The following is an 18540-nucleotide window of genomic DNA, read 5'->3' as shown; positions in this document are numbered from 1 at the left end:
CCTGCTGATGTGTTTTGGATCATTGTCCTGCTGCAGAACCCAAGTGTGCTTCAGCTTGAGGTCACGGACGGATGGCTGGACATTCTCCTTCAGAATGTTTTGGACTGCAGAATTCATCGTTTCATTTACCACAGCAAGTCTTCCAGTTTCTTTTTGCTCAGCAGTGGTTTTCCTCTTGTAACTCTGCCACGCAGGCCAGTTTTGCCCAGTCTCTTTCTTATGGTGAAGTCATGAACACTGACCTTAACTGAGGCAAGTGAGGCCTGCAGTTCTTTGGATGATGTTCTGGGTTCTTCTGTGACCTCCTAGATGAGTCGTCGATGCACTCTTGGAGTAGAGTTGGTCCCATTCCTGGGATAGTTCATCACTGTTGCAGGTTTTCCCCATGTGTGGTTCACTTGAATCCCAAAGCCTTAGAAATGCCTTTGTAACCTTTTCCAGATCGATAGATGCCAGTGACTGTGTTTCTTTGGATAATAGTTGCTTTTTGAGATCTCTTAGCTTGTCAGACACTTTTTCACACCACTGTATATGTTAAACATTTGAAATTTGTAAGGCGGAGATCAGTGATGATGTGACTCCTTAAGAGGTAGATCATCAATGTAAAAATGACTAATAAATAAACTGTACTGACTGTACTTCAGAAAATAGGCCTCTTGTTTTCCAGCTCATTTTCAGTTTTTTCAGCTTTGAGAAGCAAAATTTCTTTTTATCAGCATAAACATTAGATTATCATAGTATAAACATAGATTATGTGAACAGGTGGTGCAAAATACCCGTCCCAGAATGAAGATAACAGTATCTGATGATATCACTCTTTTCTAATGTAGATAAATAGCCTGCAGCTACAATAGCAGACACAGACTATACCCCATCTTTCCCTTTGCACATACACACAACAGGATGTGGACAGTGACACATACACTGAGGTATTAGCTTCTAGTCACTGGTGTGGGAGATAAGAAGGGATATAAGAGATTAATGACTCTGTTATTGTTAAAGTAGTGGAAAGTCTGGGTCACACCAGAAACAATCACTCTACTGTAGGGATTTACCATCTGTATCACTGACTCAACTAAAGTCTGCCTTCAAATTGAATTAATTACGTTTTACATCTCTTTCCACTTGAAGAGCATTAGATGATCAAAGTCACATTTTTTTATAACACACTCAAGGCTGTTTTGAAAGTGCAAACTGGATTTTCACTCAATACATCAATGAGATGCAGTCAAATTAACCATAATCAGAAACCTACTGAACAATTGTTTCACTGAAGTACCACTCAGAGGAAATAAAAACTTTCCAGGTGAGCAGACAGAAACAGAAAGTTTAAGTGGTGACTGTAAGCAAGCAACCTTTACACCAGTTAACATCTACTTTGGTGTTACTCTAGACTGGACAGGAACATTTTAAATAAAGGAAGAAAAAAATGAAAGCCAGAAGTCATTGATTGTACTTTTTTTTTATGAGCCCGTGTGGATTGCTATTCACTAAGTGAGCCCATGTGTGTTCCATGTCAAACATCGGCAGCCACAGGCACGTCGTTTGATCAGCGCGGAAACAAAGCGTCGGGGGTTCCTGTGGAAAGAGGCGTGCTAGTTAAGCTTCAGACCTGGCAACACGGGGGCCCCTCTTATTGCAAGCTGACAGACGATCCCAAAACTGGAAACCGAGGTTTGGTTGAAATGAATTTGCCAAAAAAATAGAAATACCTGCCAGCACAAAGGCGTACGTCCCCCTCGTCCCTTGAGAAAACACACACTGAATCCAAATCATTGCAACTCAGAGGTTTCATGGAAATACATTTACATAACTCCTGGCAAACTCATAATGTCTGGCAAAACAGTGGAGTGGATTGATTATGATCCTTTGGAAAATATACACCCTGTCAAATCCCAAACCTGGGATTCGGTGCAGACAACTCAGTCCAAGGTGGGGCCTCTATGGAAAAGGGCTCAATATGAAAACAGAAAGGTGGAGGACACAACTGATGGCCAAGAGGTTTATCCCTGTTTCAAACCCTCTTGAGAACTTCAGCACTCCAGTCTCACCTTCATGTGATGGATTGATGATTGATAATAACCTGAAGAATTTAAAAATTTAATATACTCACACACACAAAGATTGCCAAGATGTAGTATTTAGGAAACATGGAAAAATAAAACTACTTCTTGCACATCCCATAAAAAAACCTTTGTTCTTTAGTTTCTACTCTTGAAGCAGTGTTCAGTTTAAGACGCACAGTGTCTGATGCCAAATAAAGATACAACAGAATGAATCAGAGTTTGAAAGTAGCTGAAAGGGTTTGTTGGCTTGAATTTGGTGCCTAAACTTTCCTTCTAGTGCTGTACTGTATATTTCAAATTAAAATGATGACACTGACACAAGTCATTTATATCTGGAGAAAACATTTTTGCAGCTTGGCCGCCTGTGCAAAAAACAAAAAATACGACTGGGTCTGCAGAGCATTCCAGACTGGTCAAAGACATATTTTATCACCACTAAAAAAAGAACGGATGATTGTCCTCTCCTCCAGGGTCTTTCTTATAAAACCACTTGAAATTAAGAGTCAACCCCACTTTGAAAACATTTTTATTAAGAAAACATTTTCTGTGTCTGTGTGTGTTATTTGTGCTCTTTTTTACTCTTACAGAGCAGAATATATATAGATGTTGATTCCTGCAGTAACTGCTGTTATTCAGCCAGTCAGTCATCATACAGCTGCTCCGGGGCTAGAAAAAATTAGTATTGTCTGGTCAGCATTTTTGTTTATTATGGCCATTTTTTTTTTTTTTTTTTAACAATTTGACAAGATCATGCACAAAAGCACTCATCTGAGACATGCTATTTTATAAACAAGGATTCAAGCCTGCAATCTTGAGCTTACTAGCTGACTTCTCATTGTCTCACCCAAGCTGGCAACGTATTATTATTTCTAACTTCTGACCCTGATGCAGCAGGCTGGATTTCACCCTTTTCAAAGTGTATTTAATTCAGGGAAAATCTCCCCGTTGGAAATATTAATTTCACGCCCTGATTCCAAAAAGAGTGCTCAAGAGTGTACTCTTCATATTACAGAGGTCATAAAGTACATCTGCTTTTAAGTAACGCCAAAGTTTATGTCCACACCATTCAAAAGCATCATGTTTTATCACGTTAAACTTAAACCCTCAGACATTTACTATAAACGTATAAACTAAAAGATTCTTTATAAGCATTCTTGACTCCTTGAATCTAATTAGATGGATTAAACTAGACTATTAAACCCAAGAATGACGTTCACTGACTCATTCATTCTTATTTCCATGTCCTGCCTGTATGAGTGTGTGTATGTGCATGTAATGGAAATTCAGAGAGGCAGTTTATTTTGTGGTCATCGAGGAAAGAACAGGCTACTTATGACTTGAGAATGATGCTGCTGCAGAGCTTTGCAGGCTTACGTCACCACATTTTGGCTGTCTGCTTCCGAAATATGTAGAGAGAACTCATCTTGTACAAAAACGTCTCTGTAGTGGAGTGAAAATTGGGGCAAAAAACATTTGTAATTGTCCACTGCTCGACCTTTTCATCGTTTCTTCCTTGAACTTTGCTTTTAAGGCTTCTTCCTTTTAGTGGTCAGTGCTGTTTAATTTGTTCCCTTTGTTCCCTTCCCTTGTCCAAGCCAACTTTTCAACCAATCATAATTTGGCCTGTGGATTACGCACATTTCCTATTTGAGACATTACTCAAAATTTGGACAAATAAGGGATTTAATAGACTCTTTTAAAAAATAGTATTTTAATCAAGTGGATATTCTTTAACTTCAGTTATAATTCTAGTGGAAAGCAGAATACATCTGAACAGAACTAAACCCCAAATCGTGAATTTAAAAGAAGTGAAGGAAACGGATGTGCTGAAAAGTAAAAAGAGTGAGCACAATGATTATTTTATCTCTGTCTTGAGATAACGAGATCATTAGAGGCCAAAATTGCAGTTTTTTTTTAATTTAAAATGGGATGAATTTACCCCGTAACCACTGTGTTGATAAATTAAGGTTTGTTCGGGGAAAGCCAAGCAAAAGTAAGATGAGAGACCAAGCAAACAATGATGTGTGTGTTTTCTGTTGACTCTGAGTTTGTGTGTAGCTTTGTGTTCGTATCAATAGGTCTAAATAAAATATCCAAATCACCTCAGGGGGAAAATCCTTTTAGCAAAACACTCTTTAGAGCAAACGTACTCCTCACAATGGAAAACTGCAGAACTAAATCAGAGCTTTAAAAAATACCCTTCATCACAAATGAGGAACATTTCCAGAAGCATTTCCTATAATGAAGGCTTTTTTTTCATGTTTGACTCAGAATGAAAGTATAGCAACTAGAATCATGCTGTGAAGACCAACTTTGGCAGTAGTTTAACTGAGTTTTATCTCTTTTAGCTGATACATGGGGGATTCCAGGTCACGCTGTACATTCCAGCTTCTCTGACCTGCCAGGGAGCTGATGGTGGTGGGAGTGAGAGCATTTCTCTGTAGTGAATAGTTTCATAATTCAGGATGTGCACTGCATGGTCAAGTGTCAATATTGCCAACTTATTTCATAAGTATTTTCTGCTCAAAAATTCCCTTAGAAATGTCAGTATTAAAAAAAGTAGATAGAAAAAGTTCCAGCCATAGACTGGAAACTTACATAGGACACAACTGTCCTTACACAAAGTGTTGACTGGGAAAATTTACCAAGCATTTGTGAGCCGTTTTTCATTTACATTTAATACCAATGTGGCTAAAAGAAATGTAAGTTGTAGCTTCTGTCATTACGGTATTTAGGAGCACAGGGTGATAGCATTATGCTTTGAATCAAAAACCCCAAAGATGGTTGGTTTGCTATAATCAAGGAGAAAAAAAAGTTGCCAGTTCTCGCATTCTAAAACTTGGAACAGTCAAATGCTGAATGTATTTGCGCTGACTTAAATTGCTTTACATATATCAAGATGCTAATTTTCATTGAGTCAGTTCTTGTGCTGTATGCCATTATATTCTCATGGCTAGATGATGTCTATAAACACTGGTGTTTACATATCCCAATGAAACCACGAAAAACATTATAGGTTTTGTGTGCAGCCTTTGGGAAACCACTTTTTAAACCCTTGGCGACTTTATTGCAGGACATCATGAATAATGCATCAGTTTATCAGTTGTCTGGCACCACTACTCCTGCATGTTCTGTTGTGTTACTTTTTTCATTCCTACAAATATTTAAACATATAACTATTCTGCTTTTGGAAGGTCAAGTTATTGGTTACTTGACACGTAAGTTATAGCTATTACTAGAAGATGCTTTCTTTACCCCCCCTACCAAAAAAATCCCTTTATGGTGCTCTGTTTGCAGTATATTGTAATAAAGCACCCTGCTGGTGGACAAGCAGAGGATGTTGGCTTTAGTGATAGCTGTAGTTATACTGAGTGATAGCAACTTTAGATAAGAGCAACAAGAGAAGCTCAAGAAATACCAAGGGCTGAGAGAGGAGCTCGAGAAGGTGTGGAGGGTGAAGGCAATAGTGGTTCCCATAGTAATCAGAGCACTCAGGGCAGTGACCCCCAAACTTGGGGAGTGGCTCCAGCAGATCCAACATCAGAGATTCCTGTTCAGAAGAGGAACAGCAAAGGTACTGTGCAGGACCGTCAAGCTTCCGTGCATTTGGTAGACGATCCGAGGTTTAAAGATAGAGGAAGATACAGTGGGAATTTTAAAAAATGACAAAATCCAAAAATTTATTTTGGATTTTTGAACGTTATACTCTTCCACCATCCTGCCGATCAACAGCACCAGTGGCCATCCTGGTTTATGATGTAGAAATCTTATTGGTGATTCGCACATTTGCAAAGATTTTACACAAGATACACTTTCTGGCTCAGAACTCTTCATTTATCCAGGCTTAGAGACAAAATGTAAAGTATTCTGGCTTGTGGCAGAAAACTCAGTATTTTCTAACAAAGTTCTTGGTATTCAAAACAGTAACTCGAGATTATTGTAAAGCATCTGTCATGTCTACCTAAATTTATGGGTTTTAACATGTCTCAACATTGTGTGTGTCACATTTCTATCCAGTTGGTCAATGCGTGGCCTTTCACTTAGTCTGTTGGCCATCACTGTTCAACACTGATGAATTGTGTTGAAATCTAAGACTTGCATTAAGAAGCAAGAATTTGTTTAGTTTTCTTGCAATTAGGAATCCACCTTTATTTATCTGTCAGAGCTGAGAGCAGACAGTCCACTGAAAACTGAGTTTCATCATGCTTTTACCTCACTGCCTTTTACAATAACATACCCCCATATGTGTTCAGGCAGATCCTTGAAGACGGATTAGGGGATAATGGAGTGCAATATAGTGTTGACAGTAAGTTGAACGGTGGTCAAGGATTGTGGATTTATTCTACACAAAGAGAACAAAGAAGAAATCATTCAAGGAGGCTAAAAGAAGAGGAGGACTCTTTTGTTTATCATTACTGCAAGTGTCATCACTGGTTGAGCAATTGTGTATGTGGAGTTTTTTTGTACATCCGTAGACACTTTAGCAAGCTCATGTAGGGCAAACCCTTCAAGCGTGATCACTGTCCAGCCTGAGTATAACCATTTCTTTCAGCAAACTTGTTTTCATTTATGTCTCACCATCGTAGTCATAGAATTTGGTTTCAATTAAAAAGAGCCCACAAAAATTCAGAAGATTACCAGGGAAGTCCCGTCAGACCTGCAACAGTCTGAATGATGGTGCTGATTAATCAAAGAATTGACCAATAAAGAATTGTTTGCAGCCACCCTGGGTTAGCAAGGACAGTCATTTGGGCTCTTGCCAATTTTGTTAGCATGACTGTAGAATCGTTTCCCAGCAATGAAAACTAACCGCAGACTTAGATCTGGAGATAATATGTGGGTCAGACTTTAAAGATGACCTCAGATTCTGCGGTGCTGTTGTTCATTAGTCATCTCTGCCTTTAAAAGAGATCTTTTATGCCTCACAAGTTGTGTCAGTGTTTGATTAAATTAAATCAGGAACAAAACTGACAATACCTGTGCAGTTACACAAATGCAGGGAAGGCTTGTAGTTTATATCTTTCCAGTCAAATATCCAGAAATTGACATCATCTCAGTGTTGCGTGAGGCACAGGGTGTGGATTGGCAATATTGTGGATTGACTGAGTTAAAGCAGCTCCTTACATCACAAAGGAAAGATCTCGGAAATATGCCATGGCCCCGATGAGTGCCCAGGGATGAAGTAGTTGGTTCATCCAGATGCTTGACCATTTTCCAATGCCTTGTCTAAGTCGGTTCCAAATATTTTCTGATCTGAAACACTTTGCTAGACAACAACCACAGCAGTTTAGTGCCTTCATTGTCATCATTTCTTCACTTTCTTTTTTACACCTTGCACTCATGGCCCTATAGGTGTGTCACAGTCCAGAAACCTGAAAGCTGCTTGGTTGGTGACCATAATTCAAAGAATCCCATGTTTGCGTTTTTGTAAAGTGCAACGTGTCCATCTGCGTATGGATTTCTCTTCGGATGACATACAGAGATGTATGCCTTTGCCTGCTTTGCCTGGTAATGAAAAAGAAGACAAATGTGTTTTAATCCCAGGGTGTCAAATATCATTGCGTAGATGGGCGTTGGTTCCTTGATGCACTGGCTGTGCCAATTCTGGCTGCCAAGAGTTATTGTTCATTTATTAAGTGACAGAGTCAGCATCTGGGAGCTTAAAGACCTTCACCTTTCAGTACTCACTGATTAGTCTTGTTTGCTTTCACTTTTTACTTTTGCTTTTACTTGCCGTTTAGGGTTAGGCATAGTGGCTTTGATTAAAATAACCCCATTCACTCTACATTTTAAAACCTGAAACTTACCCAGTGTGTAAGTGCCATTGGATGTCATTCGATGTACGTAACCTGGTGGATCATCGAATGGCCCTTTTGCTCATCTAGGGGACACCAGCGGGTTAGGGAGAATGCAAGTGTATGAAATGTCTCTGGGAATGGAAACAGGCTAACCAGACAATTCGATTCATCATTTCAAGATGGATAAAACTATTAAAAAATGTGCTTTAAAAAAGAAAGCTATAAACATGCAAACCAAAAAGATCATTTGGTGTGGTAAATCTAAGCTCTGAGGACTTTTATTGAACTCTTTGTGTTTATTGTCAAAGGTTTGTTGTTAGCAATTAGTAGCTTAGCAAAGTTAACGATTACCATAGTGTGTTACAAAAGTCCAGAAAAACCTGCTAATATATTTTCAGATACATATTTTCATTTAATTTATTGATTTCATGTTTTGGGCAAATGATGCCCCCAAAACGGGCCACAAACTCAAAAAAACAAATTTCCTGATACATTGGAACCTAGATCTCATCTAAAAGACAAGTTAGAGATTTTTAGCTTATTCAGTAACTTGTATTTGCTCCCAGCTTCATTTCACACATCACTGCGTGTGAAACCTTTGAATTTGGCCCAAACAGAGCAATACTTTCAGTAACATGAGAGAAAAAAGCGATTTAGTAAAGAGAGTAAGAATTATTGTTTTTCTCATATTCACCTCTCCATCTGGAAAAGTGGCTTTTGATTCAAACTCAAAAACGCGATTGGCCCACGGCTGAGACATCAGTTGTCAGAGGTCTGACTGGAAACACTGGACTGAGCGATGGAGATTAGTTATGCTCTGAGGGGTTTGCTTCAGAGCTGCAACCCTGATGTGAAGAAGCTGGACTGTCCCAGTCAGATGTTAATACCAGACTTTTGGACAAGATAGCTTCCAGCGCTCCTCATTGCATGCTAGCCATGATGTAAAAGTTCCCCGAAGGCAATTCCTCACCTGGATCCACAAGCAGTGAACAAATGTCTGCGGCAGTCTGTCTTTTGTTTTATGAACAACTTCCAGATTGTGTGCACAAGGACATCTTTCCTCCCAAGACATGTCAGTATATAAAACGATTGATTCATTATGTTTCATTCAAGTGCTTTGATGGTAAGAAGACAAACTATTGTGAGGAAGGCATTTTGTAATCTAAAGTTTATTTCTTTTGGTGCATTGGATGTGGTTGTTGTTTTGAACTCTGCTTTTTCTTTAGTTTGGGGCGTGAGTACATGAACTTTTGCGTAAACTCTTTGATTGCAGTGTGTATATGTTCATAAGTAAGAGAAATCTCAGCAACCCCACCTTACTAATCACAGTGTTTACTGTGCAGAAATAAACTATAAGCAAACAGCGATCTTGAGATATTGTAGAACAAGTTTGATTTGTACATTATCTTGTAGAGAACATAATGTAAGCACAGGAAGCTGAGAAATATAAATGCAGGTAAATTTAAAGACTTTTCCACAAACTTCTTGACCCTATTTCTCACACCTGGAATCCAGGATGATGAAATCAGAATGGATCAGATCTGTTCAAGAGTAAGAAAAAGAAATAGAAGATATATGCTAACCTTTTTGGCAGACAGTTGACAGTAAGTGAGAAAAGCCAGCGAGTGTTTTGTCCTGTCCACAGGACAGGCTGGACCAGACAAGAAGCTGCAGGCCTCATTCCATCTGTGTTTACCAGCCACGTTTCCCTGAGCATCACTGGAATAAATGGACACTGAAGCAGCTACAAGAGTCAGTACTTGTGCACATGCCTTCAAATGTTTGTCCTCCTGATGCCTTTACTATCATAAGTAATGAGCTTCTCTGTCTCAGCAGATGTTACTTCATGTCGGAGCCACAGTTTGAGTTGTCAAAAATTGTTAGTCTTGTGTCGTAAAACTAATGCTAAACAGCATTATTGGTTTATATAGCAGCATTAGTGCTAAGCTGTGGGATTTACATGTGTTGGTTTGATTAAAGGAGCTTTTTGCTAGCTAGGCAGCCAAAGCAAACAGCTGTACACACACACTCTAAAGTTTTACATTTTCACTACTTTCTCAACTTCTGTCACAATGTGAACATGACCCAGACAAAAAGGTGTAACAGCTGCAACTTTAGTCTTTATTAAACTAGCAAGCACTTTGTAGGCCTACTTCTCTTGGTAGTAGTTAATTCAGTCCATAGCCTAAAAAGAGGTCAGTGGCAAAACCCACCCTGATGGCCATACCCTAGAAAATTCTCCTTTCTGAGTCTTAGAATTTACAAAATACATTCAGTGTTAATATAGTATGAAGTAGGAAATCTCCTTGCAACTACATGTGTCATTCAAATGAATGCAGGCTTAAAACACTTACTTTTTAGCTTCTCTCTGCAAACTCTTCTATTGATAACTGTCCCTTAATGTGTGAAATTGGGAGAATATTTGGGGGTTCTGACATCACCTAACAAGCTTCACTGAAATATTTTCCTCTGATAATAGAGCTAAAACTTTACTCCTGTGACCCTAGTGTATTAGGTTAAGAATTACTGACACAGTACGCTTATGTTGTTATTAAATATCACAGGCCCTGTGACAGGCGACTTGTCCAGGGTGTGTTGCACTCCAACTCTTGCTAAATGGGTGCTTATTGTCAATGAAAAGTAATTAACTAGTAAATCAAGCTGAACATGGGTAAACCCACCAAATGACTTGTAAAAAGACAAAATAAACAACTTATAAAACTGCTATACCATTATTATTGAAGATGATTTCCTAGGACCATGAAAGGTGGATGCTGGAATGTGCCTGATTGTTTTTGCTGCTCATGTGGGTTTGAGCTCACAGAAATCCATGTCTCCTTCTGCTTATGAATCATCCCACACTTTAAGCTGAGAGCCTTCTAAAATTTTACGTTTAACATATCAAATTACATCCAGATGTTATTCATTTCAGTGTTATTCTAGTGTCGTGCTCTGTGTTCTCGTACCTTATATATCAGACAAGTACATACAGAGAAGACGAAGAAGACACTGCTTATAACTTTAATATGACTTGTGCACAGAAAATGTCGTTTCACTGATGAGTTAGCTGTCTGGGCATCAAATGTGGAAAGTAGCTGGAAACAAAAACAAGGCTTAAATGCCCGGTGGTATCCACAATAAACAGAAGCACACACAAATGAATCACAGGAGTAAAATGTGAGTATGTTTTAACACCAAGATTCTCCTCCCCGAAACGAACTATTTTAACACAGTAATAAAATAAAATAGTTGATAGTATATTTATGATGGATATGACGTTGCTAACGACAGCATACAGTAAGAAACTACAAAGTTCCAGCCTGAAATCGAAACACCACCCGTGTTAAGCACGTCTCATTTTTCTGCCTGTTTTCCCCTCTGAGCTGCAGCTGCAGCCAAGCACAGAATGAATGAACAATATCTGGCTGCTGCTGCTACTGAATCCTCTCTGACTGACGTTCCATTACGTTCAGGCTACTTTTATTTATACTTCAAATTCCAAGCAAAATGCAAACACAGTATGACAATTTAACCTCATAATTGCCATGCACTCTGCAGCCTGATTTTCTCCAATCTGCATGCAGTCAGTGTGTTTGCAAGGAGACTGAAGTGTCGCACAAGGCCAGCTTACAGGTCAGACTTTTGGCATTTCGCAGTGGAAGCACTTGAGTTTGGCACTTGTAGCCAGGAGAACCAGTGAGGATGATTACACCAGGAGGCAATAATTACCTCCGCATTGTAGCAGTAAATCTAAAGATAAATGCGATTTTAAATGTAACTTGACAATTCTGGCATCTCTTGCTGCTTGGCTCGCTCACCGGCAGGTTAAACACCTGTAAGTGCATTCCTACAAAGTAACAGGGGTGGAGAGGAAACCCTGAAGTGGAGCTACATGATGTAAGAAAATTTCTGTCCCTTGGTTTTTTGGGTAGATCAGGAGGAGTTTTAGCTGTTTAATAGCTATCTGACCACTCTACTTAAGTTCCATCCATCCATCCATCTTCATCCGCTTTATCTGAGGCCGGGTCGCAGGGGCAGCAGCCTAAGCAAAGAGGCCCAGACCTCCCTCTCCCCAGCCACCTCCTCCAGCTTATCCGGGGGAACACCAAGGCGTTCCCAGGCCAGCCGAGGGATATAATCTCTCCAGCGCGTCCTGGGTCTGCCCCGGGGCCTCCTCCCGGTGGGACATGCCTGGAACACCTCACCCAGGAGGCGCCCAGGGGGCATCCTTGTCAGATGCCCGAACCACCTCAGCTGGCTCCTTTCGATGTGGAGCAGCAGCTGCTCTACTCTGAGCCCCTCCCGGATGGTCGAACTTCTCACCCTATCTCTAAGGGAGAGGCCAGCCACCCATCCGAGGAAGCTCATTTCTGCCGCTTGTATCCGCGATCTCGTTCTTTCGGTCACTACCCACAGCTCGTGGCCATAGGTGAGGGTAGGGACATAGATCGACCGGTAAATTGAGAGCTTCGCTTTTACACTCAGCTCCCTCTTCACCACGACGGACCGGTGCAGCGTCCGCATTACTGCAGCTGCAGCCCCAATCCGTCTGTCGATCTCCGGCTCCCTTCTCCCATCACTCGCGAACAAGACCCCGAGATACTTGAACTCCTCCACTTGGGGCAGGAACTCATCCCCGACCTGGAGTGGGCACTCCACCCTTTTCCGGCTGAGAACCATGGCCTCAAATTTGGAGGTGCTGATCCTCATTCCCGCTGCTTCACACTCGGCTGCGAACCGTTCCAGTGCGAGCTGGAGGCCCTCACCCGATGAAGCCAACAGAACCACATCATCCGCGAAAAGCAGAGATGAGATTCTGAGGCCACCAAAGCGAAAGCCCTCCGCCACTTGGCTGCACCTAGAAATCCTGTCCATAAAAATTATGAACAGAACCGGAGACAAAGGGCAGCCCTGGCGGAGCCCATCACCCACCGGGAACGAGTCCGACTTATTGCCGGCAATGCGAACCAAGCTCTTGCAACGGTTGTATAGGGATCGAATGGCCCGTAGCAATGGGCCAGACACCCCATACTCCTGCAGCACCTCCCACAGGACACCCCGAGCGACACGGTCGAATGCCTTCTCCAAGTCCACAAAACACATGTAGACTGGTTGGGCAAACTCCCATGCACCCTCAAGTATCCTCGAGAGGATAAAGAGCTGGTCCAGTGTTCTGCGACCAGGACGAAAACCGCATTGTTCCTCCTGTATCCGAGGTTCGACTAGCGGACGAACTCTCCTTTCCAGCACCCTGGCATAGACTTTCCCAGGGAGGCTGAGGAGTGTGATCCCCCTGTAGTTGGAACACACCCTCCGGTCCCCCTTCTTAAAGATGGGGACCACCACCCCGGTCTGCCAGTCCACAGGTACTGCCCCTGATCTCCACGCAACATTGCAGAGGCATGTCAACCAGGACAGCCCTACAACGTCCAGAGCCTTCAGGAACTCGGAGCGGACCTCATCAACACCAGGGGCTCTGCCACCGAGGAGTTGTTTAGCCGCAAGGTGGTTGGTGCCTGCCGTGGTGGTAATCCCCGAACCAAATGGTGGACACCAGAGGTGAAGGGAGCCACCAGGCTGAAGAAGGAGTCCTATCGGGCTTGGTTAGCCTGTGGAACTCCGGTGGCAGCCGACAGGTATCGACAGGCCAAGCGGAATGCGGCTCGGGCAGTGGCTGAAGCAAAAACTCGGGTGTGGGAGGAGTTCGGAGAGGCCATGGAAAAAGACTTCCTACTTAAGTTATATAGTTTATATAAAGCTTAGTCTGGGTCCTGCCACTGGAGCGAAATAAGTAACAGAAAGTGGATAGATGGACATAAAATGTAAGCATGACAAGCAAGTGTTTATTTCATTTATTTATTTCAGTGACAAACTTCAGCTTTGTTCCTTATCCCAATCTTATAATAGTTTATGATAAGAAAACAAAGAAACAAAGGTCTAAAATTTTAGGTACCAGTGCCTTTTATAGTGTTTTTAACTCTAATGTACAGCCTATTTTTCATTTTTATATGCTGCTTGATCCAGAGCCAAAACTTATTATTTTCTTGGCCAGTTCTAAATTATTAAATATATATATTTTTTTGCCTTGTCTGTTGGCTAGGCAGGGTCTAAATTTATTTAAAACCCGTCTTTCTCTTTGAGAAAGCAGTTTGACCTTGTCCCTGTCAATCACTCTGAAACTGAATAGAGAGCCAGTTGCTTGTTTTCACTAGCAGGGCCCCTTTTGTTAATACAGCTTTCTGAATTTCAGCTTAAAGAACATCAGAAGCTTTTTTTTTCTATGTTGACCTGAGACACGCACAAGCACATTCTGCCGCTCCACCGTCATCTCACCTCAGAAACCAAGTGCAACCTTTGAACCCTCAATACAAATAATTGTGATCAGGCTTCATAATGCAAGAAACTTCTGTTCCCAACCCCGTGAGCTGTGCAGACCATGTCAGCCATGTCAGAGAGAGATGGTGAAAAGCTGAAAAACGGGAGATGATGAATGCTGAATGTCTGAAAACGCAAAGAAGGTCTGATTTACACCCACTGGATGTGTTTTGCATTAAAGATTACTGAGGGTTTCTGCAAGTTTTTATTGATTTTCTTTCATTTAAAAAGAACATGGCATCACCAAAAGAAACATTGGTAAGACTTGCTTTTTCAGACCTTTTGAGACTGAGTAAAATACAAGAAGTTCTTTTTGTCCCTTCTCTGAAAAAGCAAACATTTGGGAGGTTGAACACTAATTTTTAAAAAGGTTATTTTGTGAGTGTTCTTCCTGTGACTGACTTCAAAAAATAATTTATTTTTAAAAAAGCAGAAAAAGTCAAATGTCATGAATAAAGTCAAGTGAATTCCAGTAGAAAGCATGTTGCAGTTTGGTTTTGTACACTTTGCTTTCACAAGAATATGAAGACTTCAGACAGAAGAAACTGAAAAGTTGTTTAGGAGGAATTTAGCTGCAGAGTTTATTGGCAATCATCTGTGTAGGAGTAGAATTTGATGCAATGCTTGCAGATTATCTGCACACTGGGTAGCATGCAAAAAGGAGTAGTCTGAACTCTGAACCATTAGGAGAGATATTGAAAAAGCACCAGATTGGTCAAGAAGGATGACTCAAAGACCAGCATCCACAGCTCTGACGAGGTGCTTATCAAATACATGGTTAGCAGATGCAATGTTGATGCCAGAGGTCAAAGGAGAATCTCCAGACTGCTTTAAACTTACAAAAAGAATAGCAACTCAACTACTACTACCATTGCAACCAAATTATGCAGAAGAGCATCTCTGAGCATGTTAAACATTAAAGCAGAGGGTCTACAGCAGCAAGAATGAGGAACTTAGACTACATTTTGCCAGAATTAGACAACTAGTCTATTTCTGCTGCACCATTCAGATGGTAGGGTCAGAATTGGGCATTCACAACATGAAAGCATGGATCTATCCCACCTTGAATCAATGGTTGACATTGTTGGTGGTGTAATGATGCTGTGGATATTTTCTTGGCATTTCGGGTTACTTGGTACCAACTGTGCATGATTACAGATTACTTGAGGATTGTTACTAACTGTCTTCATTTCTTTATGACCACAATGAGCCCATATTCACCGTTCACTGTACTCAAATGGCCTCCACAGTCACCAGATCGCAACCTGGTCAAGCATCTGTGGGATGTGGCGGAGATTTACATCGTGGATGGTGTTGCCAAATTGTTGAATCTATACCATAAAGAATTAAAGCACTTCTCAGTGCAAAAGGTGGACCTTTCATTGTTCTGCATGTACAAAATGTGTGGGAAAGATTGACGTCCACTGGTGTGCACAGTCTCCAACTTGGCCAGCGTGATTGGAATCGTTTGCTTGTGAAAACCTTTCAAGTTAAATTTGTTTTATAAAAGAAAAAGCAGTTAAAAGAATCATCTTGGTGACAGTATGGATCACTTCAGAGAGATCTCACCTGCTCTCTGTGTTTTTCTCCTTATAGCATTTATCATCACTGTTCTCACTGCTTTTATCTGAAGGTTAGAGGAGGTAAGATAAGGACTATTGAAATTGCGAGCATGTTTTTGAGCCCATTCCACATTTGTTCAACATTTATCAGCTCTCGGGGCGTCCTCCTGCTTTATTCTACAACACTCTTTCTGTTATCAGAGCTCTCTACATCGATTGAGGGCAGTTCGAATATCATCAAAGTAAAGGCAGATTTTTTGACTGTTTCATATCACAATCCATTTAGACTCTTGGTGGTTTTGTCTTATTAAAAATCCCTGACTGTTTTTCAGCAGCACTGCAGTCTGTTTCAAACCACAGACAGTTAAGTCTGAACATGGAAATTCCCTTAAAAAAGGCTATTCTTTACAAACTGAAAGCCAGGCGCTGTTAGCAGATGTTTTCTTTTGGTGCTTTTGATGTCATCTGGGGCAGCTCGGCCTGCTTTCTCAGAGCTGTTACCTAAAGAGGGATGACGATCTGGTATCTTACTGACTCATACCAGCAAGACCTCAGACTGGACCCCTTTTAAGCTGCTGCCACCCAGAGACTGAAATCCCTTTCTCTCTGTTACTGTTTTCTTTGCATAGAAACGGCGGTCTATTGCTCCTTGTCTTTGTGTCTCTAACATCACGAAGAATTCTCCCTTCACTCTGTTTACTTCAAAATACACAGACTACTATGGAGAGCTCTGAAAAATCTTAGGTGCTCGTGGGTGGAGAGGGGGCGTAATAAGTAATCTTGGCAGAACAGAAAGTTGGTCAGTGTATTTTTCAGTCAGGATTTTGCCAGGAACAAACATTAATTAAAAAAAGAGATTTTCTGACAAGTTTATAAATCGAATCTTCATCACTTTTGTTTCAGCTGTCATTTGGAAATTTCTAGTTCGTTTACAAAGAGGGGCTTATTTGCACAGCATCAGTATCCACATGACCACCAGACTTTAATAGGCCATATAACTGTTTTCTTTTATGACTGTTCTCGTTGAAAACAGTATGTTCAAAGAACAAACAGGGATTACCTTGGACTGGGAAATACATTTTAGAGTAAATGTAATTTCAGCCCATATTACTGTCACTGGCAATAGATTGTTCTAGTGGAGAAGGTTGGACACGTACCCTATATTTGGTCAGATCTTTTTTAGGGCTATGGTTATGGATTCCCCTCATGAAACTTTGATAACAGTAACTCATTTATATCTGTTGTTTGAGATGTTTTCGGTTTAGTATTAGGTTAGGGAAAGTTTTTGTGGTTTGTTGTAGATGTACTTATGGATAGCCTGTTTCTTTACTGGATTTTAGGCTTTATAGTTTGCATGTTCTCCCTGTGTCTCTATGGGTTCTCTCTGGTTACTCCAGCTTCCTTCCAAAGTCCAAAGACTTTCATGATTCTGGTGATTCTGAATTGGCCACAGGTGTGAATTTAATTATGAATCTGTCTCTCTGTAGCCTTGTGATGCACAGGTGACCTGTTCAGGGTGTACCTTGCCTCTTGCCCTTTTACAGCTGGACAACTGCAACTTCACATCCAAGACAGCTTTTTATTTTAATGGAATAAATCCTCATTAACAAATTATCTAGTATAACAGATCGCATAAAGAAGGAAAGATATGGGTAAAAAGACACTCAGCATCTCATGAAAGCACTGGTCAGTCAGTATGATGTCAGTTATGTGAATAAAGCTTATCATAGTTTCTGCCTCACTAATAGCATCACTCACAGTCCATGATGGCTCGTATCTGTCTGAGCTGTCAGAAGCAAGGTCTGAACACATCCTTATCTGTCCTCCCCTCGACCACATTGGCTCCTGCAGACAGACCGGCGGGGGTTTGCGTGCGTTTGTTTAAAGCAGATTCCATTTTGCTCCTGTATGAAGTGCTCTTCAGTCCAGACACTGGGTCTGATGAGTCACCAGAGGTGTTATCACAAGCAGAAATGATTAACCTATTATCACAAAATTCCTTTGCAGTGTGTGCCACATTGTCTGCTATTTCTGCTATTCTGACTTTATTTTTATATCATAAGACGCCCAAAAATGTGGATTTTAGCAATCTCAGGATCTGATGAGTTTACTGTTTTTGACGGTGAGTTAGATATTGTAGTTTATTCACACTTTGATGGGTAGCAGTCAGCCTGTGAGCTGTGAAATAGTGCAATTTTGTCAAAGCAGCTGGCATGTCAGGTGTCCTTTAGTGTCAGTGGTGAGATGCACCTGGTCATGCCAATGGAGAGATGAGACATATACTGGTTCTTGGAGTCAATGGAAACTCTTAAGTGCTGATTTTCAAAGTGTAGGAATAATGTTTACCCCTTTTCATAAACCTAGTCAAGAAGCTCTGATGCCTAAAACTGACTAAATAGCGAGTGAAAACAGAAGCAAAGTTCACAAAAAATCTCTAAGTTGAGAAATGTGCTAAATGTTGTTATTTTTTGGATTTAATTTCTAGTTGATGCCCTAGACAGTGAATGCACTGGCAGATCAGGGGTGGACTGAAAGTAAAAAAAAACCTTTGTATCAAGAAGGCAGCTCCAAATATGAGGACTTTTATGGTAAGCAACAATTATGATTCACTCATGAATACAAACCCTTACCCTAACCCCCAATCCTAACCCCCTAACCCTAAATTAACCTTATAGTGTATTCAATATGACCTGAAACTACTGACCCAAGTTCATAACTATTTTCCCATACCCGGATTTC

The 18540-nt window shown here is 40.9% G+C and overlaps 1 protein-coding gene across 3 annotated transcripts in view; it reads left to right on the top strand.

Annotated features, from left to right (window-relative positions):
* LOC120741187 (collagen alpha-1(XVIII) chain-like) overlaps positions 1–18540 on the top strand; it is a 128735-nt gene that overhangs the window by 49102 nt on the left and 61093 nt on the right. The gene's annotated exons all lie outside the window — the stretch shown is intronic.

The sequence above is a fragment of the Simochromis diagramma genome, unplaced genomic scaffold (genome assembly GCF_900408965.1).
Source record: "Simochromis diagramma unplaced genomic scaffold, fSimDia1.1 OVJJ01000602.1, whole genome shotgun sequence".
Taxonomy (NCBI): Eukaryota; Metazoa; Chordata; class Actinopteri; order Cichliformes; family Cichlidae; genus Simochromis; species Simochromis diagramma.
Note: the sequence above shows the minus strand (reverse complement) of the source record. Positions and strands in the feature narration are given on the sequence as shown.